Raw genomic sequence first — 26272 nt, forward strand, 5'->3', positions numbered from 1 at the left:
CTGTGAGAGAAAATAACATGGGGAAATGAGTCATCACAAACTCTGGTAAAATGGCACATTCAGTCTGGGGCTGGAAAGAGAAATGAGGAAGGACAATAAGAAAGCCCTTAATTCAGAATTCTCCCCATTCCTATATATATAGTTCATTCTAGTCTATGCAATTGTCACCTGAAAAACCTGCTATGCACACCTGCACTTTTGCTGTAGTTTTGTTACACTTGCTAAATACACGTGCACTTTTCTGAGTGTGTTTTCCAGAAGGCCCCACAGCAGCAGGACCAAGGATATATTTGGAAAATTAGAAGAAATATCATTAAGCAAGTTCAAACTCATGTGAACAATGAGCAGATTATTAATTAGAATTTAATTTGTCCCAAAATAAACTATTTTGTAGGTAGTGAATAAAATCAAGCATTTTCAACTTGCAAGTTTAACCATCTGAATTCCCTTTTGATATGTATTCTGTGCATAGTGAAAGGCTAGCCCAGAATCTCGATGATGTCCAGTCAAAAAAAAAGTCTTCACGTTCTCATCAGCCTTCTGCTTTTGTACTAATTCTATTTTATATACAATATGAACTTAAAAGTCTACGTATACATTAGCTTTTAAAAGACTGAAATGAGTGCATTTTGCCATGAACGTAATACTTTAAACATGAAATAAATAAATGTTTTGTAACATCCAGCAGGTGGTATAAAACATGCTTCATTACTACTGAGGAAAGCATGTGTCCTTTTATGAAACCACCTAAAAGCACGCTGCTAAACAGGCTTCAGCCTGACCACACGTGCTGAAGTGGAGTGAGTCTAGTCTTTGTTCATAACCAACAGAAGGTTGCAACTTTGCCCTTTTAGTACTGGTCACTCTTGACCTCTACAGCTATTTTCTCACTCTCAAGTTTTTTCCACTTCTGTGCACGTGACTCCAAGAATGCCTGATCCACATACTCCCAACAGAAGTTAAAGTGTACAGATTCCTAAGCATACTATTGGTGCAGTAAGAAAAATAGACTCCACTTGTTAGTTCTCAGTTCTCTGTATATAGCTCTCAACTATATACATATAGACATGCATATCACGTGGTGAGACACTGAAAAATCAATTACTTCCTGTTGCAGATGTCTGATGACTCCCTCAAGACCATCAGTGAGGCTCAGATTGCTAAAGAACAGCTCCGTGTACATTTAAAATATCATTAACCTTATTATCAATGTATTTACATTTATTAATGACAAAGTTAGGGTAACACTTACTATGTGTAAAGAACTCGAGCAGTGAAACTAGTGCCCAAACTCTGTTTCTACAACTAATGTTTTCTAATCTTTATCTATCCATGCTCATAGTTTTCTATTCATCATTGGGAATTGCCACTGCAGACAAAGAAAGCATTTCACAGTTCTTTATAATCCACACCCAGCGTCCTCCCCTCTTGGTCTCCCAGATTTCCCACTGCCTACACCTCTGGCTGTGCTTGAATGACACTAACTGTACAGTTCAATGTCAGGGCTACTAATTCACCTTGCAGTCCCTAAGAGCCAGTTCTGCAACTTTGGGCTTCTGTATATCCCGTGACGTTTAAATCAGGTGATGGCATGTGAGTGAAATCTGTTGGACGTGGCAAGTTCTGCACCTTGCAGTTTTCAGAATTCTTTCAGAAATCCCCAGCAGGACTCTAAAGCCTGGATTGTCAGAGCAATGGTAATATGCCTGTCAATGCTTTCATAAAAGCCAAATACTGATAATTCTATACAGCTCAATGAATTTCAGCAAATTTGACTTTTAGTTAGTCAAAAGTAACCAAATAGGTTATCCAAAAATCCTGCAAGCTGGGGCAAGGAGAAAGGCTCTTACTGAATGGCACTATTTGAGACACCAGAATCCTAATGTAATTTAAATTCTCGTGCCCCAGCTGGATTTGTTTTATAGTAGCACTTTACTTGGGTAAAAAGTCACTTCAGTACATCTACAGAGAATGTTGTTCAACAATACTGAACATTTGAGGAGAATTAGGAATACCATGTCTACTCCCCCTCCACAGGACGTGTCATTTTTCTAGCCGGTTCTCCTCTTTTCCCCTGCCCTGCCTCCGTCTCAGAGGTTGTGATTTTCCAAACAGATGGCTGCTGCTGTTAAATAGATAAATTATGGCCTGCAGAAATCATGAAGCTCAGGATCACTGCCATTGGAAAAAAATGAATCCTCAGGAAATAGTACTATATATAAATTAACACTGCATCTCAAAATTAAAATCTGCATTTTAGCATCCAATATGCTTCACCAAAAAAAGTTAAGTTTCTTTTCTTATGCCTGAAGCTTCGCAATCACTGTTTCTAAATGATATTTTTTTCCTTAGTCTTTTGCTTCCAAATGTAATCTATTATTTGGCAGCAAAGGCAGCAAAACATTTGCTCCCTCTCAGTACAGCTGCAACCAGTTGTATAAAAAAAAGGTATCGGGGATCCAAAAGTTCCCTATTATGTTGGGGGGGGGGGGGGAACCCAGATATTTCCACGGTAGCAGGGTTTTTTGGCTTACTCCCCTTGGCGGGGTGGGGGATATGAAAAAATAGTTTTCCTGTGTTCTCTCCTTTTCCCATTCTCTTCCTTCCACAAATGGATAGAAAGGATTAGACTGAATTCCAGAATTACATACTTTGACACTTTCATAATGTATACTTTTACAAAATAAAAGATGATGATTCTCGGGCATGCAAATACAGTAGAGGTACCACATCCCTCCCTATGTAGGTAGGGCATAGGTAGTGATGCCACAGAAGATAAAAGATACTTGAATCCCCTTTATCAAAACCATAAAATTTGTAGAATTGAGTACATCATTGCCCCATTTAAAGAAAATTAAAAACAGGTGTTAGCAGATAAGAGTTAAAAAGTAAAACAAAAATACGTCATTATATCTAAACATGATCAAAACTCTGCAGAAATTACTGTAGCCTTTACCTAGAATCTCTGAAAGGCAACTAGGCAAATACGCTCCTCTTTTCAGATATATGGCAGTATATGGAGCCTGGGATGACATGTAGGTCAGAACTGCAAACTAGAAATTTCTCAGAATAAAATTTTTGAGAAATGAACGAATAAGAAATCGTCATAAATTACATAATGGCTATTATTAGTTCTAGGCCAGAACATTGGCCATACAACAACTGCAGATACACAATTAGATGGTCAAATAGCTTTAATTTCAAACAAAAGGTTGTATTTTATATTCTGCTATAAGATCAGGAGTATTTCAAAGTAGCCTCTGGAAACAACAAAAACTAACCAGCGTTGAGAGATTTGGTGGGGGGGGGGGGGAGAGGGGTTTCAGGCACTTTTTAAAGGTGACTTAATTATTCAATGCCTTTGTTCATCACAGCTATTACTCGACTATTCTCAAACTACTTTCAAGCTACCTTTGCTAATTCATAGATCGAGGGCACAAGATACTATATTAATAAGGGTCACATTTGTCACTGTGCCAACATAACATGTGACAAAAGTATGTCTATGGGTCAGAAACTGTGACCTTAGAATTTATGAATCAATATAAATGCTAAAACTGTACTGATATTTTTGTTTTCCCCTTTCTTGCTGGAGGAACATTCTAATTAAATTGAGCATAGCTTAACATGCTGTTAAATTAAATCTTCCTTTATGCATTACACACAATTTAAAAAGAATTGACTTCACACAGCAGTAACTTAACTTAATGTTTTAAGACTCCACTTTTGATATACCAATAAGTTATAGAGCATAATAATCCATTGTTCATAGCTGAATATGTAGCACTGTATATATTAAAAACAGTGCTAAGAACTGATTTTGCTGAAACTAATACCCCCTACTGTTTCCTTTAAATGCTATATAATTCAGTATATTAGTGCATTTGCCCAAAGGGTATTGGATATAAAAAAGATCAACTATGTACTCTAACGTACATCTTTGTACTCTCTAGGTATATCTATGTGCTCTCTACGTGTGTATGGATGTGTTTGGGGGTTTTGTCTTTTTTTTTTTTTTTTAAAACCACATGGTAGGTGAGAGGTCATAATTTAGGCATCATTGGTTTTTTTGTATAACATCATACTCCTACAATTTCACTACATGACTAGTGGTACTCCAGGACATAGTGATATTGTGACTGTGTGCGATACAGCGATGAGCAAAACCTAGCTTTGCAGCTAGGCCTGCAACCTTTAGAACCTTATTAAAGTGGCATTACTTACTTGACTGTTCATCATCCTCTGTGGAGTCTTATTGCTTCATTAAAATTAAGTTATGCTTGTTGTATGACAACTTCATACAGTTAAGAACATAGTTATGACCTTTTCCCTGGTCTCTTCTCTTCAGTTACCACTTTTTGATAGCTTTCTATCATGAGGTATTTCTTGAAATCACTCTGCTTTTTGACCTTGCTCCACAGTCCATGGTAGGGACACACCCTAATTCTCAATAATTATATTCTGTTTATATTCTGAAGTGACAGAACTCAAAACGTATGCAAATAGAAATTAGATCCATACAGACATTTCAAAACCACTTCTCAATTTGCTCACTAGTTTCCCTTCTTTGGTTGCATCCCCCTTTCTCCCCGCAGCAGCACACACTTTCCTATCGGCCAGTACAGAATTTTGATACCTGACGGGGTGACAGTGTCAGTGCACACCCCATTTCCTCATTAATATGAATGAGGAAAACAAATGGAAGGATATGTAAGGAAGAAATGTCTTTATTCATATACTTTGTTCCTTTAAATCCAAGATTGTAAGAGATGTAATACGGACACAAACAAAATGAGAACGTTCCCAGTAGAGGGCTAAAGTCTCTGCTATTGAAGCAGTGTTAAGGTGTATCTACAGCCAACTAGCTTTCACAGAGCTCCACAGAATCCATTAAGAAACATTCTTCCAACAGGTAAGACAAGTAACCACGTAACAAGCTAAACATGCTAACAAAATAGCTATGAAACGCATTGACTTGATTCACTAGGACCGTTTCTGAAACTTGGATCTTACCATACATGATCATTTTGCAGAGCTAGATTAAGCAGAGCTTGGTTAAGCAGGATGACTTCAGGAAGACATATCGCCCATAACATTGTTTCAAAATAAGTGTACCTCCAACAAGCTTTGTTCTTGCTCAAACTATTTAGACAGCAGGTTCAGCATTTAAAAATAAAGGCTGACATCAAGTGTTAGATTATCCCAGCTGCTGCACAGACACAAACTCCCAAAACTTAACAATTGCATTTTCCATTCTTTCAAAATTGCCTCTAAATCTTGAGTAAAACAACTGGTATGTAAGTCTGAAACGCATTTAACCATGGAGAGAGGTGCATGATGCAACATGTACCAGTATGTCTACTAGAATGGTGCGTGCGCATTGCCATTTAGTTCACATGAGGAGTGCACTAGTAGTGCACTACTAGCAGATGCACATCACATTGGTTCGTATCTTTAAATGATCTCGGCGCTCACAACCTATATTCCTCTTGAATGAAACTAAACCAGAAGGTGGTTCTGGTGAGGACTCAACTGATGTGTCCTAACCACTGCAGGTTTTTAAACCTTCAGGACCAGACAAGAACTAATTTAAAGTTCTCCCTTCCTACCCCAAATGCAGGGATACATCTGCATTGTCTTACTCCACAGAGCTGCTCCTACTTCAGCACAGTACTTGCTGACGTCATATAGCTGAAGTATGATTGCCTTTTGGAACATCTCCAAAACTGAATTCACTTGTTGAGAATCTTGGCACAGTTCCTGCAAAAAAGCAAGCCTGCTCCAGCACAACACTGCGCACAGGATGTGGCCATCTGTGGGACTGCAACAGTACATCAACAACTGATGCCAACATGGTTAAAAGGAAGTAAAATGCTTGTGATTAATCTGCTTCATTCACTAATCTCTTGTTGCTAAGAAAAGTTGTTATTGATACTGTTCCAGGCTTAGTGCATAAAAATAGCACTCTCATGAAGGATTATCCAAAGAGGAATTGTTTTGCGCCTTTGTGGTAATGCATACTTCCTTTACGACTACTTTCTTCACATTTAACTGGTTCGTACTATCACAAAGACTTGATTATCTGAAATACAAACAAAGCTTCAGCAAGATTTCTTAAATAAGTAGCCAGCTCCTCTTACTGTTTTTAGGAAATGATGACTTACCTTTCATCGTCTAAATTAGTCTATATAAGCAGAACATCTGTTTCTTCTCTATTGTAGCTAAAAAAGATTCAATGTTAACCTTGTGACCCTATTTGGAAACTAATCCTTTTCCTCACCCAGAATTGAGGGGCTAGCCATAGCGGCTAGCTTTTCAGATTGAAGTACAAATTCTTATAATTTAGAGCAGAGAAAACCATAAATTGACCCTTTCATCAAAGTTTTCAGTAATTCAGCAGCTCTCATGTTGCCACGAGAACAACTTTACAGAGAATCTTGAGCCAGGCCCTTCAATATGCTTCCATTTGGGAAGTATTTTTATCACTTCAGAAAAAAAGAACTTCAGTTGCAGAGACCTTGTTATTTTTCTGGGCTTTTATTTCTTATTGTTACTTCCATAACAAAACACGGCTTTTCCGGTCACTTGAAAAAAATTCCCCAGTTGAACCTATATAAAGTATCTTTCCTCAGTAATGCACGATTCTTCCTTTGCATTGTGTATTTCCAATGAATTTCATCAAATTAACTTTTCAGAGACTCATTATGAGGATTTTTATTACGTTTAGTGCTACTGAAACACTTCAGCTTATATCTAGTGTTTGTTGTTGAACAGCCGATATATCAGTTTAACAGGTCCTAAGTCCTAAAGCCTGTAAGACATAACTATACGTATATATACACACTATATCACTACATAATTTTAAGATTAATGTTTTTGTACCTACTGAATTTGCAGCAGTTCTTACAGCTTGAAAACAAGTGTGGTAGTTGAATCATGCGTAGTGTATTCCGTATGCACTTAGAAAAGTCAAAAATTAGACTATAACACCAATTTTTCAGTAGGATTGGGATACCTCTTCAGGTTCGTTTTAATCTGATGCCATTAGTTATCTCGGGTGATATTATTCTAATCATTAGCAAAAAGATGCTTCAGTTGACTCTAGTCAAACATGAGCATTTCACTGTATTATGAAGGAGAAGATAGTTTTACAGAACAATTGCACCAATTTTTCTTGACATCACAACTAAGTGGGAAACTAGACTACAAGGGGTATTGTGCGTGCAATAAACCATAAACGCAATTACCATTCAATTTCATGCACAGCTCAAACTCTTACATCCTCAATTCCCTACTAGCCCTACCTGATAAATTAATTTCCTCTCTCCTTAGAGTTGGCTCCTGTCCTCTCAACCTCCTACCTTTGCTGACCTGCTTATAGGAGAAGACAGACAATTTCTAAATATATTTTAATGTCCAGAGATGAACAACATTATCTACACAAATTTAAAGTACTGTGCCCGCAATCATTTGTTTTTATTTTATTCATGACAAAGGTCTACACCCATGGGATTCTTCAGCAGTAGTTAGCTAATCAAACACCGATTACCCCTCTCCCACAACCCCATACTGGGCACTATTAGACAGAAAGCACATACCTCACTTGAAAAATCTTTCACATTGCACCTGACTCCAACATCTCCTACCTTACTATTTCAGAATGACTTATCAAAAGGTCTACTAATACTGGCAGCACTGTTGTCACTGCAAGCGACACTGTTTTGTATTCCCTGAGATAGGTGATAGAGTAGGTCAGCCGTTCTCTAGCAGTTCAAGTCATTTACGCAATAATTTAAAAGCCCAGTGTTAGAAGAAGAGGCAAATGTTCAAAGTGCTCATTTATCTCATCTTCTCAGAAAAAAAATTCTAGAAGGGAAGAAAAAAAAAAAAGAAGAGACTTCTCTTCTGTGTGTGTATTAATAAACAGCTTGGCACAAAACACTGATTCCTCTTGATTTCTCAGCAAATAATGATGAGCACCAAGAAAAACCTACAAATGATAGAAACTCTATCAGTTTCTATGGAGAGGGAAGTAGCAGCAATGTAGATTTACTAAGGACAAGAAAGAACAAACAAGTTTTAGAGCTCCTGATGGTAAGCTTATTTCAGGAAAAAAGAGGCTGCCTCCCAGCTGCAAGCATAGGTAGGCTTTTGATTCAGTCCACAAAAACTATCTGGACAGCCCAATGCTTTATTATTTAACCTCTTAATTCTTTTTAAAAAGGATTCCCCAAACATTGAGTTCAAACTGAGCCATCTTCCTATAAAGTCACCTGTTTGAGTATAACTTACAATTCTATAGCTGTCTAGCCTTGCAACGCCACTGTTTAAATGCAAATATAAGCCAAATGGCTTCAGTTTTATGTAGCTTTCGAAAGCAACATCTCATCTCGGGCAACTTGGAATTTCTGTATCGCCTTTTTATTTCATCTTCCTCTACATGCAACACTGCTTAGTATTTTTCAAGGTGACTTATTATTTTGTCTCTACCCAGTTTTGTTTTGTGACTTTGAAAGAATTACATCAAAAGCCAAGAAATGCATAGGCTTTAGCAGTTTTTTAAGCTTTGTCTTTCCGAATGAGAGTCTTTTTACACTAATCTTTTCCTAAAGATGTTTCCCAAGAGAGGTGAAAAGTACTTTCATTAAATTTACTGAATGCTTCAAAATGATTTGCAGTACTGAAGTCTTTCAATGTACTTAATGAAGAAAAACACATTTTCTTTATTTTGCTACTTTTCACTCCTAAAATAAGTGTTTCCATTAATGTGTTGCAAGTTTCACCTACACATAAATTAAACTCAGGGAAGCCATAAGTACTTAATAATTGCACATGAGGTCTATTAAATTATTCATAAGATTTGTAGCATCAGTTATCTTCTGATCTATGCCAGACAAGTTTGTTGAGATATTGAACCGGTTCCAAGAATGTTTTCCCTCTTTCCACTTAAGCATTGTTTTGCGCCCCAAAAAAATTACATGCAAACAGACACACAGAGCACAGAACTTGGTAATTCACTCTCATACACATAATGCATAAAACCTTTAATTAAACCTATCCAAACATATTTACCTTTTTTTTTTTCCTCCATTTTTTCCCCCCTTTTCAACATCCTCAACAAACTCCCACTGATTTTGCCGTCTCTCCTTGTTTACTCAATTTACCCTTCAACCTGAAGGGCCGTTTCCATACCCTAAAGCACCTCGTGTATTTCCTATCTCTTTTCCTATCGACATTCAAGTCTTATGCAAGTAACTACTAGAATGCTCCTTATCCTACTTTCTTAATTACACAAGAGGTACCTCAAGAAGTTTGTAAGGACATGAAATGTATTCAGTCTCTTGGTACATAGCAGAGCCAATCTCAAGTTTCCCAGCTGATGACTACTGTAGGCAAACAAGCCTCAAGACATTTGGAAGCACAGCGAACTGCTGCAGAACAATTCTACAGAAATACTGAGAAGACGCATCAAGGTCTTGTTACCTATTACTTCCACCAACCTTTGTGGAAAAGGCAAGAAAGTATCACAATCCATATCATTTTTTTCATGAATCAGTGCCTGGGAAATTCCTCAGTAACACATGATTTCCCACCAACATTTCCTCCATAATGCCTTACTAATAGAAAAATATAGAGTGCAGAGCTTCTAAGCAGATTCAGGAGCTTGATATTTTGCCTACCGTGACACCCACAGATGTCATGTGATACAGCTCCAGCTAGATCTCTCTTAATACAAGCATTTAAATCACTGTACCTTCCGCCAAAGAGAGGCATCTTCCATGTGAGAGATGAGACAGCTGAAGGGCCCTTTATGTCAACAGCCAGCTATCATTTCTTATATGATTCACAACTGTTTTCCTTCCTACTTTATTTAAACTACACAACTGCTGCTTTCCATTCTTTAGCGATTCTCCATGCTTCTCAGTGCCAAAATTTTGTATCCAAATCGAATAGTCCACAACCTTCTTACTCACTGTGAGGTCATATATTATATGCTTATCTAAGAAATTGTCATTTTTTTGACTATTGATACCTATCCAGGAAGGGGAAGCCAGGAGTCTGAATTTGCAACTTTTGCACTGAAGATTGATGCAAATTGCACAGTCAAGCTCTCCTTAAACAGAGAACTGGGTACCTGCAGGTCTGAAGAGAAGACTATCCACCGCATTTCTGCATTTCACTGGTGGCAGTAACGGAGTCATCATTTTCTCCAATATTAATTAAAATAGAATTGTTATATTGTATCAGCTAAGAGCTAACAAATTTATTGCCAGAAAGTCACATCAAATCAGTCTAATTTTCTCTCTAACATCTTAAAAAGCTATTAGATATAGGGGACGTAGGTGAGACTTTCGGCCTTCTTTTACATCAGCAGCTAAGGAAAAGCGGTTCAGATGAGAGTTTTGAAACAGAACTGACTGGATGTCTGTATCCGGAATGCAGTTATGGGTAATGACCCTCACTATCAAACCAACAAGGACAATCAGTGGAGCTCTGTAAAAGTCTGTCCTGGGCCGGATGATGGAACACAGAACGTGCCCATCAGATATGCTGCTCACAGTTTAAATCCTCTTCTCTAAAGCAAGATATTCCATATAGATAACAATAAATAACTGTACAAATATACATATATATAAAGTCTTTAAGGGACGTTAACGTCACACTTGCTAAAAAGGAAGTGCGCACGGACAACAGTGACAGGATCACTACCTGCAAGACGTATGAAGTAATCCTTCCAGTCTACTCAGCACTGATAAAGTCTATGCTATAGCAACATGCCTTCTCTGTGGCTTATAGTTTTCCCTTCTTGAAGAAGAAGAAGTCTCACTGGGAAAAGTCCAGAGTAGGACAACAAGAACTAGCAAAGATCTGGGACATGTGACCTAACAAAAGCTGAACGAACTGAGATTGTTTTCCAAGAAAGAGAAGTCATTAAGAGGAAGTATATGACAAGTCTAAATGCACTATGCTCTGTGCACTGTGGATAATAACGGGTTCAACTGCAGCAAGGGATTTTCAGGTGAGGCACTAGGAAAGACCTTCTAATGCTAAACATAATACAACACTTGTAGGTTGCCTAGGAGGACTGTAGCTTTTAACACGTCTGCCTAACACCTTAAGACATCTGTAAGGGAAAGCAGAAAATATGCTGTTCACTTGAAATTCACTGTGTGTTGCATGGTTCTAAGAGTACTCGCCTAAAGTTTTATCACAAATATATAATCAGCAATTGAAGTCTCTTTTCAGAGCAATAGCTGGAAACATAAGATGCAACAAAAGAATTATATAATGATATGAATACCTTGTCTGAATAAGGCAGCGAACACAGTAACATCAATTAATTGTCAGCTCAAGCATAACTGGCAGTCCATTCATGGATCCTTTATTATTAGGAAAAGAAAAGCACTCTGTCCTGAAGTGAACATCATCTTCAGCTGTTTGCAAGGAATGGTTTAATTATGACATCTTGTCTCACATCTCTCAAATCACATTAATTACAATAAATACAATTTGTTACGGTTCTCACTCTGCTGAACTTGCTTTCTGGCTTTCATGCACTGTTTCCACCGAGACTGCTAAGCAGTATCAATGACCAGAACCCAGGACAGCAACGGCATCTACACTGAGAACAACACTTTACGTATACATGTGCTTAGAATAGAGCAAGAGCTATTTACCAGGCTTACTGGAACAGTCGTTGAAAGTCATAACAGTTTCTACTAGAAATGATTTGGAAGCGTTCATTTTGGTAAATGCATTTTTGAAGAGTATAGCCTTTTTCATTTGCTGAAAAACTTAAAGGGAAAATAAAGACTGTGCAGCTTATTTATGGACTACAATCACCAATTGATTTTTTTTTTTTTTTTTAAACCGCAAGAGTAATTCTTTGGAAATATGCCTTCATAGAAGGTAAATGGATGAACATTAAATTATGAGTAGCTGCTCAAGCAGCACACAGGAATAAGAATCCATATTTAGAATTTTATTTGGGCTCAGATTTTAAGTTTTGGCAGATAATCTATTAGCTGCTTAAACCATAGACTGCCGCTGAGTGCTTCGTATAATGTACCCTCCATGCACAGTCCCCACGTTTTTCACTTAAGAGTTTAAAGAAAATTAAGCTCTACAAGTTCTTGTCATGTTTTTAAATTCTAGTCAGAACTAGCTTTCATATCAAGCGTACAGCTGTGTATTTTAAGTCCACAGAGAAAAAACAAATCTGTGCAGGTATTCCTCTGCTGGCCTCATTCTATCACTGAAACAAATCCACTTCAGAGCTTACACCAAGCAGAACAGTGATAATTAAACAGTAGGGAACAGAAGAAGGAAATCACTCCACCTTAACACCACCCCTCCTTGACACAGTTTTATTTTAACACACCATTGTACGTGCCTCAGGGATACCAAAAGGTAATCCTGAGCCTAGATGCCCTGAGTGACTGTGGAGGCTTTCTATGTGATATCACGAGACTGCTCAGAAAAAACACTGAAATAACAACCCCGTCTAACTTGTCTTGTGTGCATTAGCAACATGTAAGGTACCTTGCAACGGATGATAAAAGACGTCTCCGACAAGATTTTGAGCAATTGCTCATTCACAAAACACAAAATTGTGCTGCTTCTACATGACAAAAGGAAAGCTCTGACAGTGCCAACCTCACAATACAACCGGAAGGGAAGAACATAATGTAATTCTCAGTCATGAAGGCAGAGAATGATCTTAAACTGTTTAAGCAAAAACTGACTTCTAATTTAGTTAAAAATGTTGGAAAGGTAGCCTAGTTGTCCATCCAATTTGATACACGAGACAATGATAGTTATCAGGTATGGTCTTTCCTTAAGATTATTAAATGGGAGTTAAAGTTAAGAATGGTATTTATTCAGTAGCGGGGAAAAAAGTTTCCTTCTTAAATCTTTGCAGCAAAGACTGAGGAAAGTATCTAACCATTTGAAGACTTCTTTGCAAAAGTAAGTGGAAAATTGGTGAGTTGCACATAGTAGTAAGTTACTTCCCAGGGTTTGTTAATTATTATTGATCTGGAGAGAGCAGAAAACACTATTTTAGTCATGCGGCAAGAAGGCATTATAACAAGGTAGCCCAACATAGCCATCTGCAAGCTTTCTGAAACTTTGCCTTTTCTAGACGTTCTTGAGTCTATTAACTCCAAGGAACCTGAAAGCTGGAAATTTCAGTAAGGTAACAAAACGTGAGAGCTTCTTATTTCCAGAAAAACTAGTTGCAAAGTCAGACCATCCACTGGAAGTGATGGGAAATCATTATGAAGTAAGGATATTTCATTGATCTACATGGACTGCATTGGTGGTCTCAGTCTAGTTGCCTGCATTATTTTTAACATGGACTGGCTTCTAAGTTGGGAGATCAGAAGGAATAAATAGTGAATACAGAGACTAAGTTGCATGTCGTTTATTCTGTAGCTGGAGCATTCACAGCCAGCCCTGAAAACTTCTACAACCTCTGATTTCAGGAATGAAACTGAAATATCTAAAGCTGACAAATCACGTACGTTCTTATTACCTTTTGTCTAGCGGGATATTCAGACATTCTTGGATACTCACACAGAAGTTTTGTACTTTTTTTTGATCAGAGGAATTATTTGGAAAACTAGCTGGAATACATCAGACTATCTTTGTCTCCGCAGAGCAAGGACGGGGGTGGGTACCATAAGAGCTGCAAGAGAAAAGATGTGTATACACACAGGCAAAAGATGCTGCAGAATTTTCTAGTATTCTGCTAAAAAACAAAGGAGAGGAAGTTCACAGCAGTTCAAAACTACTACTCACCTCTGTGCCCTGAGGTGGGGAAAAAAAGAAGAGGTGGTGGAGAAAGGTGTCAATTCAGTGTGAGCCACTCAGCAGATGCACACCCACCCACAAAAAAGTAAGGCTTTTTCTGCATACTACATATAAGCTAAGAACAAATGACAGAAACTCTTACAGTGTGAGATCATGTCATTTTACTTCTTTTCCCCTTTTTGTTTCATAATTATGTCATAAGTGTTCATAATTATTGTTTACATTTCATAAACAACGTAAACTGCAGTAGCTTTACCTGAAGTTTAGGATCAAACCATTGCAAAAGCTTTGCAAGATGCTATGAGAAACAATCTGAGCAATATATGTTAGCTTTAACTTCATCAGCTGTAGGAGAACTGTGGCAGAGAGAATAACCTAACATATGTACTGATATAAGAATGTATAAAGATATATAAAAAAGAAAATCCAGACTTGCTTTTAATTTAGTTGTTGCAAAACAAATCGGCTTCAAAGAATTTCACTTCTTCCATAAGTAACAGAACTAACACCATAAAAAAACCTGTAAGAGTGTGTCTTTGAAAGCAAATGTAATAGAAAATGAAATGAAATAATGCATTTACTGGCAGCTCTTTGCAGCGTCATTTCAGGAGAGGCACACAATAAAGTACCTTTGGATCATCACAACGCACAAGAGGATGGGTCTGTAGGAAGATTTACAATATCTCTAAGCTAACAAATTTAAGATGTCACATTCTAACAACTGATGCCAACAGGAAAAGTTCAAGTTCCTTGCTCTTCTCTTTTGCCATATAGAAACACTGGAAATTCTTATTATGATAAAAATTGCAGTTTTCACCCTTCTTCCCCCTCCCCTCCCCCAGCAAAAACATCAAGTAAAGGCTAAATACTTGGCCAAATTCATTCAACTCAGAAGCTGGAAAGAAATATAGAAACCCTCCATTACAACGCATCTAATACATAGCTCAAGCACTGTACAGACTTCAACACAAACACTGGAATAAAACAACTACCGCTAGAACTTCCTTCCTTTCTAAGGGTAGGCAACTTGCTGTTGCAACAATACATTGTATCACAATCAGTTTAACACACATGTTTAAATAAATATAAAATAACAGCACTGCACCAATGATTGATGTTTGTTAACCTCACTTCTCACTGAGCATAACTTCAACTGAACAATTTCACTTGAAGTTTTTGAAAGAATTTACGTTCTGCATCACTCCACAAAGCGTTCACTTCATTCTCTGCGCCCTTTCTCTGACTTTTGCTTGACTGATCTCTTCAAAATGACTTTTTCACTAATTAAACAGTTATAAATCTAACAGAATGAGTCCCATTCTACCTTACTTTACTCCTCCCCCCACACACATATACCTTGCCATTAAGTTACAGAACATCATCTGTGACAGCATTACAGAGCCTTTACCATTTAAAAGAAGATATACTCAGAGATTGAACCCAAAAAAAGTAATGCAACCTTCCATTCGATTCAAATGAGAGGTGATATTTGTTTCACCCTAGTCAGTATATTAGCACGGACCCTTTTGAAAAGGCTACCTTAAGTAAAGTAGCAAGGAAGCTAGAAGCAAAGGAAAAAAAATGAAAAAAGTGGCAGGAGGTACAAGCAGCAGGATTATATTAACACCTACACAGGGGTTTGCAGCAAATCCTGCCAACTCCAAATTGTTGCTCTTTGTCTGCATTGTCAAGAGGTTCATACTGTTCAGAACAGCAGCTCCTACCTTCTCTCTAACACCCACTGAAGTTTTAAAATGAAAGAGAAGGAATTTTTAAAAACTTGCAATTTTAATGGACCATGCTGTGCAACTACCTACTGTAAAGCAGCAAGGTAGTTTGTGGTCTATCCTACAGGAGTAACTTTATTTTATTACATTAAAAAGTCATGCTTAATAGCATCCGGGAGATGAAATAACACCTCTTAGCTTATTTGAAGAAAAACTCTAACTACGTGAGGGACCCTTTGCAAGCCCAAGCCTACATTTCCACATTATTTTGCGCTTTATAAAGGATGGCAGTTGTACAAATCATTTGAAACATTGTTCTGATTCTCAGAGTGAGAGCCTGAGTATCCTCAGCTTAACTAAATGTGAACTCCGAAATACTGAGGTTTCCTGAGTTCAAAGCATTAATATGTTTTATGTAACTATACTTAAAATATATTTTATTTCTAATTTAAAAATGTAGTTCTATTTAATTATAATAGTAAAATAGCAACAGTTAAATAGTTTGGAAGTGCTTCATCTTTGAAGCTCTACTACTTGGCAGTTTGCAAGGAAGCTCTGCCAGCCAACCTTTTCAGCAGGGCATCTAAAATAAGAATTAAAGAAACACTGTGGAACAGGAACGAGAGAAAAAACAGCAGAAAAGAAGTGGAGTACAAATCTTCCCAGGCTTCTTTATGTAGAAAACTGTATTTGCCAATATTCCTTTTTTAAATGAAAAACCTCAAAAACTGAAGAAAGTATAGGACAAAACAGCTAAGTTGTAAGATACCTGTTACCGAACTACCTTTGTAATACCACAGAATTCCTAACTTATTTCTCTTCTTCATATAGCAGTGATTTTTACTGTATCTGAATCACAAGGCTGAGGAGATGCTTTTCATCAAAGCCCTTTTGAAACTGAAGGCCTCAGCTCCACTGGAATTGCAAAAGCTACAACACCGCAAAACTTTTACTTCACCATTTTAATTTCTTTAAAGTACTATTTCTTTCAAAAGTCTTCTGGAAAAATAATCCTAAAATAAGGTACACGAGGTTTTGATGGAATAAAACAGTACTGTTCTCTCTTTGTGAAAGCTAAACACTGAACTCTTATCAATGTCACAACCCAACAGCATCCATCTCCACCTTTACAATAATAGTAACCATGTAAATTCTCAGTTCGTTTCTTTCTTACCTGTATTTCTTCGGCTACAGATATAAACAGCTTCATATCTGCCACTTTAAGACCAGGTTTAATGTGCTGCAGCGCTATCAATACTGGTAAGAAAACGACAGCTTCTCACTGAGCTCTGGGCCAGGGCTTTCAGAGTACTGGGAATTCCAGCTCCCAGCTCTGGTTGGAAAAGAAACAAGCCCATAACAAACTGTTTCAACCTTTCAAATCAGTCTGGAGAAGTAAGCACCACAGAGCAAAATTTCACCTGTTTATCCAACTAGGGAAGTGTTTTCCTGAGCTAAATCTGCTCTAAAGAAGTACTATAACAGCATCCTGTACTACACCACAAACTCCTCTTCTCATGCTCTTCTAAGAGCAAGGCATCACCTCATTCCTAGTACACTTTCCAGTAAAAGTTTTCAGCTGTGCATGCATTCTACATGCAATAACCACCTGAGCTCTTTGTGGAGAAACCACTTCCAATGAGAAACATGTTTTAAGTCAAAAGAGAAAGCCAGCCACTTGCAAAGGGCAACTAAATTTTTCTATCATTAAAAAAAAAAAAAAAGGAACAAATGCAACTGCTCTTGTATTAATTACAGCCTGCCCAAACTATCTCAAACCTCTTAAACTATCTCAAAATACATTTAAAGAGCAAGTTCACTTTGAATAATAAGATGGAGTATAACGGACCACTTGCTTCCCCTTTTTCGCATCAGCAAAAAAGCTTGTGCTGAATGAACAACCACCAAAGATCATTTTTCTTTGGGTTAAGAAATACATCTTTTTTCCTGTCTTGCCAGCCCTGCACATTTTAGTCTACTTCAGACTCAAACACGTGCATTACAATCAGAATTAGAATGTTCTTCTTCAGGGCTGAACAGGATGATCCTGCCTCTCCTGGCAAGAGAGTAAAAAATCATGGATTAATTCATATAAACAATAAACATCTTACCCTTTGTTAGTAAGTACTCCCAGCTTATTTAAAATTTCACCGCTGAAGAGTTAAGGTAAAGATACAGATAAAATCCCTCTTTACAGTTAGAATTAGTACAAAAGCAAAGAGGGTCAACAAATTGGCAAATTCCAACCAAGCCAGAGCACAATAAAACTTGGGAATCACATGTTCGGTCACTGAAAGAACGAAGATGTTGCGTTTTTATGGCCAGCTGGCCGTTGGCATAGTTTATTCTGGACTACAACTAAAACAAAGGCAAATGATCCAAACACTGGGAAGAAGCAGTGCTCTTAACACAGCAGCATTCACCTGGCAAGGGAAAGTTTATCTTCATGTTTACTAAGGTCTTCACATACCTGCAAGAGGGTGGAAGAGTCTGTCTGTTTAGGGCGTCTGTGTGTGTACATGCAGGTAAGTGTGTCTGTAGGGACAAATGACTGAAAATTGTATTCAAGGTTGCTCAATACTGCGTTTTTGAAAGAGTCCATTTTTAATTATCACCGTGCTGGCTACTTTGATAAAGTATTATTGCTGTTTCTCAACCGGTTCAATGAAAAATAAGGTACCTGCAGAAGGCTGCTGACAAAAAGCTCTGAAAAAGCAGCTATTCTTGCCCATTCTTATTCTCAAATTATGCCTAATGCTTTCTGTGCATTAAATGAGGAAGGAGTCTAGTCGACAAAATATCTTTCTGCTTCACAATGGCTACCCCTGTGCACCTTTATGAAGGGACAGAAATATAGCTCTGTAAACAGTCATAATTTTCCTACTTCCAAGCTTTGAACTGCCTGACAGCACAGATCATTACACCTGTAGATTTTTTTTTTTCCTTTGAAGCCTACTCTTATTTCAAGGAAACAAGTTGAATGAGTTACACATCAGATAGGAATACAATATTGTTTTATAAAATACAGATCTCACCACCCGACTAAAGCAACCAGTTAAAAAATTGGTAACAGTTACTTTAAAATATAGCCATGCGATTTGAATTTGATGATTAAAAAAACAGACAGAAAAGTGCCAGTTGCTTAATATCTAGGAAAAGTACAAAGTTGTTTTTACTTCATAATTTAATTTTAACTTGTATATGCTCTTCTTTTAAAGAAAAACTAGAATGCTAGCGTTTGTTTCCAGTCTGCAGATGAATTCTTAAGTTTAATATTCTGATCAGGTCTACTAATTATACATCTCTGCATTAATGACCAACAGATTTTTCGTAAGTCAAAAAAGACTGTTTGCCTCCATTTTCTTCTACTGGATTTCTGGACTTCCAGAAAAATAATTTTAATCCCGGCCTAACATTTTGCGGAGGACTTCACAGAATAGGAGAGGAGATTAGGGCCATAAAGGGGCTTCCAAAGAAATACATAATTAACGTACAGCCAATATATCTCTAAGAACAACAAACGACTAAGTAGTGATGCAAACTCAAGGTAAAATTTGGAAAAATACCAGGACACAAGGACACAGCATTTGTTAGTATTCTCCAATTATTATAATGGCTTGGTTAGCATTACAGGGAACAACAGAGAAAGAGGCAAAAGATATATTAGGGTATTTTAAGCCCAATCAAAGACCAACTGTTTAAAACAATTACCAAATGGAAATCCTTCAAGAGACCCATGAATTCTAGAATTAGTGGCTTTTTTGTGAATTAGCTTTATCAGAATGGAGAAAACTAGCCACTTGTTAGGAAATCAAGACAAGAGGGAATAAAGTAGGAACCCCTGGCAGGTTTTTCAGTGCCCTAAAGAAACAGGGAAAGTCGCTGAAGAACAAAGGGGGCCAAAAAGCTGCCTGAGGTTTGGGAAAATGACTGAAGGTGGGGAATCTCCTTCTACTGAAATATTACAGTTACATGAAATGAATGCATTAGTTGGTTGATTTTAGTTAAGTGACTCCTAAAATTAGTCTGAAAGAGAAAAGATTACAATTGAGAGAGAATGTTACTATCGTAAAATAGACTGTACTCAGTCAGATCAAAGCATGTTTTTTTCTAGAGACAGTATCCTGTCTCTAGGAGTAGCCAGCAGTGAATACTAAGCTAAAAACAAGAGAACCTAACAAATCAAAAAAGCAAACTTGTAGTCATGCTTCTTCAGAATAATCTAGCAATCTGCAGCTATTTGAAGCTTCCTCAGTCAGATATGCTTTATTTATTATTATGATTTCTATTTAACAGTTCTAAGGTATTTTTTTCCTCCCAATAATTCTTCTAGTCATTTTTGAACTGGTGTGAACTTTTAGCACCCATAACCTCTTGCAGCAAGACGATCTACAGCTTCACAGCACACTGTATCAAGAACACACTGTATCTGTTTTACGCCCTTCACCTAAACGCTCCTTTGGATAATCCCATAATTCTTTTACAGCAAGAGGCAGTGAAAAACTCATCTCTGCCATTCTTGATTTACACTCTATAATATTATATCATTAGTTTTGTCATCCTTGATTTCTAGACTCTATAATATTATAGCATTAGTTTTGTCCTGTCCAAGTGGACAATGCTAGACTATCTACATGTTCCTGTTATGGGAAGCATTCTGTACCTCGTCATCCTTATTCTGTTAATCTTCTTGGAACCCTTCCTTGTTTTTCTATACCCTTTCTGAAACGGAGAGAATTCAAGAGCACATACCAGAGATTTCACAATAACGCAACAGACGATTTTTGCTTTGTTATTTTTCATCAGTTTATGTGAAAATTCCACCAGTAACTGCACGGATAAAACTCTTCGTGCTCTGCTTCATAAGTTCTTAGCAACTGACATTTCTTTCTGTCCCATTCTGTAATTTCCTCCTTCCATTCTGTAATTTTCCCTAAACGACCTGCAGCCTGAGAGCTATGAAATTCCTTTATATTGCTTGCAGCTCTTTAAAAGCTGGATTAACAATGTCATTTTGTAAAATAACCACTTAGAAGAAATTCTCTTGCATGACTGGACTGAAACACGAAAGAGCTTCTTACATACATGTTATTTTAACACTAGAATTACTATAGTTTGTTCCTGCATAATCTGAAATTGCCTCATTACCTTACCAAGTTTGTCACTTTTTTAAAAGGCACTTCATTCACCCCAACATTGCTTTTTTGGTCACTGTCTGAACTATTAAAAATGCCACTGAAGCGTTCAGTTTTGCCACACAGCAAAATTACTAGCAACAGCCACTATAAATACTGACTATAGTCACAAATAAGTGTTTTGGATGGGCAGCTCAGTTCAAGCTTGAACTTTCAAAGTTCAGTCCCACATTTTGACTGACTAAAATAGGGATGTAAAACCAAGTCACTAAAAACTTCCTCTCAGGCTGAAAGTAAAGGAAGGGTAAGTTCTCCATCCTATTTCATTTTTATTCCATCTTGAATAACATACTATTTACTCCCAGACAGGACCCAAAGAAAAAGAATTAGAATGTTTTATCCAGTTTAGACTGAAATAGTCACAGGATGCAAACACCAAGGGCTAATTTTGCACTCTGTAGAAAAGACTGTACAATCTTACCTCGTTTCATTCTTGTGAAGCCAGCATGAGGTACTGCTCGTCTTCTTGCAAGAATTCTCCCTCTCTTCTCCCCTTTTGTCTCTTGTTTGAGTAACCATTTATAGATTGCTGTTCTTCAGGATTTTGACTACAAAGAAACCTGTGAAAAGTAATTGCAAATTGCATGCAAGCATTAATTTGGTGTTATTACCCCTGGAAACATAGTTATGTTACAAAACAAAAGACAAAAAAATAGCACACACACCCCAAACCCCACCTCACCCCTGCAAAAATCACTAGTTCCTCCCCCCCCCAAACCAAAACCCCACACAACACACCCAGAACCCACCTACCACAATAAAAATTGCTCAAGTCTTTTCTTTCTAATCCCAGGTGAGAACACTTCCTGCAAAAAGTACACTAAGTATTTGGAGAATTAGAAAATAATTACAATTGTCTGTTAGCTTTATCATTTGTCCATAGCTTCAAAGAACAGATGATTCACTTCATTCATACACATCCAGTAATTCTATCTTCTGTTCTAGCTCAATAATTTCACCAGAGAGTAGAGGGATTTCTGTTTCGCTTGTGTTCTTGTCTTCAGGGTTTACAGTATGATTGAAACAAATCTTAAGTAGGAGATTTCTAATACTGCATGTGAATCAAAAGTTACAGGGATGACCACATTAAATCAGATGCTTCTACCACTTTCAAAGAGAAGGAAATAAATCCTTTATTTAAGTACATTATTTGAGTAATGAAAAAAAGATGAGAGTTGTTTTAAGTCAGTCACCACTGGGGGGGGAAGTCCAACATTAAATATGAATCAAAGTTGCTTAAGAGATGAAAGCAAATCCCCAGTCATCTCCCGCTCTTATCATAGCTGATTCAAATAACGAATTTAGCAGATCTGTATTAAAAAGCTGCTACCATTGTATGTAATTGGAAACCGTCTTTAAAAACTAAGCTAGCCTTTTAAGGATATAAGCTGACTTCTGCTTCTAAGGAAGAAAAGGCAGCAAGTGGCTCAAAGAAAGGTCATGCAGGCACTATGAAAGCGTTTCTTGCACCTATCTAAAATAAATAAATAAATAAATAAATCACAGAATAAATTTGGTTGGGAGGGAGCTCAGAAGGTCATTTGGGCAATTTCCAGCCCTCTCCCGTCCATTGCTTCCAGTAAACTTGGTTAACTTCAATATTACAGCAGGTTGCTCAGGACATTGTTAGCCAAGTTTTGACTATTCCCAAGAATGGAGATTTCGTGTTCTCGCTGGGCACCCCTTCCAACATTTGATGATGCTCATTATGAGATTTCTTTTTCTAACATCCAATTAGAATTTTCCTTGACGCAACCTGTGTCCATTGTCCCTCATGCTTAAATATCAACTTAAATACCTGCAGCTGTATTTGGTTTTGGACTTAAAATAAGAAAGTAGACAGATTTCTTCCTTTTTGCTGGTTAGCATAAACTAGAAACTGCCCGGCGTGGCCTGTGTTCTGTAATTGACTCGGGATGATTTTTGCATCTTACAAATGCATGAACAGTGGGCTTGTCTGGGATGTGTGTTAGATGCTGAAATAAGTGATTCAATCTACTGAAACACTAGAAGTGACTGCCTGTCTTGTGGCTAGAGTTTTGATCTTTCTCATCTGATCTCAATCGTTTATTTACACACCACAAACATCTGCTATGCAGTTTAGGACAACTTCTAATCCTCAAAAGGGCAGAAATATAATTTGGGTTTTCATTCAGGCAATCAATCCCACACTACTTTCCTAATTCTGATTTTTTTTCCCCCCAAGTGATAAAAGTCATGCTCATGTCTTAACAATGCTTTTCACTGCTCAAGGGAATATTTAGAAAAGTTACTCCTTGTACTGTTTAACAATAAACTAATTCCAAGATACTGTGTCACAGAGCAACGGGTTGACAAAATAAGTCATTACACTTTGAATTATAGGACTTGCAACCTCTGCTATCTAAATTCAAGTAAGTTATTACTGTTGATGAATTAACATCTATTGTTTCCACTTACTGTCACAAAACATAACAGTTAAGGAAAATCTTTAGCTATTGCCTAACCCCTAGCATATATGGTATTAGTTGTCAAAATTACTGAATAGTAGAAAATTTAACACAGTACTCCATCCAGAAAAGCAATTTTTCTTTCCCTTCTAATTTGTGTTACTTCCTAACCAAAAAAAAAAAAAAAAGCTCCACCCTCTACAAAGCAGGGGCACCAATACCACTAAGTAACTTGGAAAAACGCAGTATGAGATAAACACAGGAGGGTAAGGAATTAGAAGAATTTCACAGTTGTCTGTTGTTCAGTAACTGGAATGCTCAGCCTTACTTCATATTTAGATTTAAACTTTCTTGTCCAATGCCTTTCTTCTGGTGTTCTCAGGTAGTCAAATATCACAGGAGTTATATTATCCTAACTTTTTTGTAAAAAGTGGTATATCTAAGTCCACCTATACCTGGACTAACTGTAAAGGCACAGTACAAAAACCTTTTACTGATCTGAGTCATGTCTTTTATGACTAGGCAGTAACAAGACTGGAAGTTGAATCCCTGTCTCTCCGATTTTACATGTATGAATTTAAATGTCCAATAGTGTTGAAACTCAAATTACATTTGATAACAGAATGTGTGTTAATGATGTTCAGAACATGTTCTTACATTAGAGGAATATAAAAGGCTGTAAACAAAAAGAGTAAGTTAAGAATGAGATGTGCCATCACATTAAGGTCTACTGAAGACTTTATTTATGTGATAGCTCTCAATTTCTATTGGGAAACTCAACAGCAAACTTATTTCGCAAGATACTTCAGCTGTTTCTAGCCCTAAATGATCATCACAGTAAAATATACACATGAAAAAAATAAATTATTGGTATCTTTTTGCAGCCAGTATGCATGATGCTCTTGTAACCCTAAGAAAAGTAGCTTATTGTTAGGCATTCTCACTACGCCCAGAAAAATAACAGGCTGTCTAACCCATCAAATATATTCAGCGAATAAGCAAAAGCTTACAAAACATAATTATTAACAGAGAACTGCTCTGAGCAAGGGATAACATAGAAGGATATTTATTACAACCATTGATACAACGTGAACTTGTTACATAGCTTATCACTGTAATTTTGAAAATTTCTCAGTTTTACAGAAAGATCAAAAATCCAAGAAACTTACTGGAAATATATGAATTGATGTCCAGCACTGTTAGCTACAACTGTGGAATTAAAATACAATCAGGGATGACAAATATCAAAATAAACCAGCCACATGGTCACATGAGTATGGAAAGTGGATTGCTAAATTATAACATCGGGTTTAGAAAGAATTAATGTTTTGTATGTTAAATGAGTCAACCTTATTTACCAAAGATGGGGAAAGAATGATTTTAAGGGGAAAAAAAAATTCAAAGCTGTATCTGTTCTCATTACTGCAGAACTTCTTTCACCATCACAAAGAAATACAGTCATTCTGTACTCTTAGCAGTTTTAAATCAACAGCTTTCTTGCTTGCTCCAGTTTAGAAGCTCCACAACAGAACTGCTTGTTCTAATAGTAGAGCTAATAGCTTTTACTGTGTATTAGCCTGTAAAGAGCTGAGAAATAAACTTGGAGTTAAAAAAAATTATTCGTACATGGATAACATTTTATTCACTATATAAAATCTCTTCAGTCAATTTATCTGCACAGTCTTTAACTGATCATTTTGGCAGCATCCCTAGATGGAAAATTAATTGTTCCAGGACAGTATTATTTTTCATTTTGTAGAGTGACTGGTACTCCTATCTCATTTGCTTTTCTCATTGCTTTGGATAAGATTAAACATCCAGAAATATGGTTAACCCCAGGGCTGAAATATTTAGTTCAGAGAAACTTTGATATAATTCATGTTTTGAATATGGGGAAACAGGCAAAGGGGACAGTTTTATTTATCATTGGTTAGAAAATTTAATCATTTTGAAAAAAAGAGTCTTGATGTGCAATTTGACTACTTGTTGTGTAACATTCCCCAGATATTTCAGATTCATTATAATAAAACAACAATGATAGTTGTATTGAAACTGTTCTGACTATTGGTATTATAAATCCCAAGTTCGCTATTTCAGAATGCCACTAGACTACAAGTCTTGAAAGTTACTTTTGCTGGTTTTTCCAAGTATATGAAAGAAAGACCAAGAGAGAGAGGCAGGCATCTGTTCTCTAACGATTAGATGCAGAAAACTGACATTGTCATAATAAAAAGCTAAGTTAAGCAGTCATAATAAATGGGTCTGCCTACAGGTGCCAGGAAAACTGCAATCCTGAAACAGAACCGATTTCAACAGATTCTATTCAGTGTATTACAGAACTAAAGTTTTTCTTTTTGTTTAAGTAAATCCCACAGAAATTCTAAGGCTAAGAAAGACTAAGAAAGTCTTTCATTGGACTTTCATCTAAGAAACTCCAATGGCTAAAGCATTCAGTGCCTTAGGTTTCCCATAGACCAAGAAGTACCTTTGGCACCGGGTTACTCTGATGCTGGGCAAATCACCTTTTTGGCTGAAAGAAGTTTCATCCTACATAATGAAAAAGATACATTTTTTTTAGTATTCATTTAACTCTCCTGTACACAAAATGCTATCGTGACAACAACTTGACGCTGAACGTGAGTTAAGTAGATCATATTCTACAACTGGATGTATTGGTCTAATATTCAAATTTGAGTATTTTAAGCTTAGATAGAAGAGCAGATTTACAACCCTGGGAAGGAAAAAAAAGTTCAATAACCATAAGGATGTACTGTTAATTATAGACCAGATACAATTGCTGGCAGGCTCATGATGTCACTTACTGGATTTGCTGCTTCCTCAAAATCCTTTATTTATGCAATTTGTCTCCACTAGCTTGGTACAAACAAACCAAAAATATCTAACAGCAAAACGTTATTGCCTGAATTCTTACAGGCCGGACTTGAGCTTGAAGATAAAGTTTCACGAGAATTTATCCTAATTTCAGAATGCACCCTCTGGTTCAGAGCCAAGACCTTTCTAGTTAAGAAAGTAAACAAAACCCCAGCACACCAAAGGGTTTAATTCCTTAGAATTTCTCTTTTAAGCTCTTTTGATAGAAAAGGTT

General features: G+C 36.9%; 1 long non-coding RNA gene across 1 annotated transcript in view; it reads right to left on the reverse strand.

The window, feature by feature from the left end:
• Positions 1-26272, reverse strand: part of LOC138068755 (uncharacterized) — a 97796-nt gene that overhangs the window by 60230 nt on the left and 11294 nt on the right. Inside the window, exon 2 of the long non-coding RNA XR_011143496.1 lies at positions 21159-21297. This is a non-coding gene — a long non-coding RNA (uncharacterized lncRNA). The remainder of the gene's footprint in view (positions 1-21158; positions 21298-26272) is intronic.

The sequence above is a fragment of the Struthio camelus genome, chromosome 11, assembly GCF_040807025.1.
Source record: "Struthio camelus isolate bStrCam1 chromosome 11, bStrCam1.hap1, whole genome shotgun sequence".
In the NCBI taxonomy this organism is placed as follows: Eukaryota; Metazoa; Chordata; class Aves; order Struthioniformes; family Struthionidae; genus Struthio; species Struthio camelus.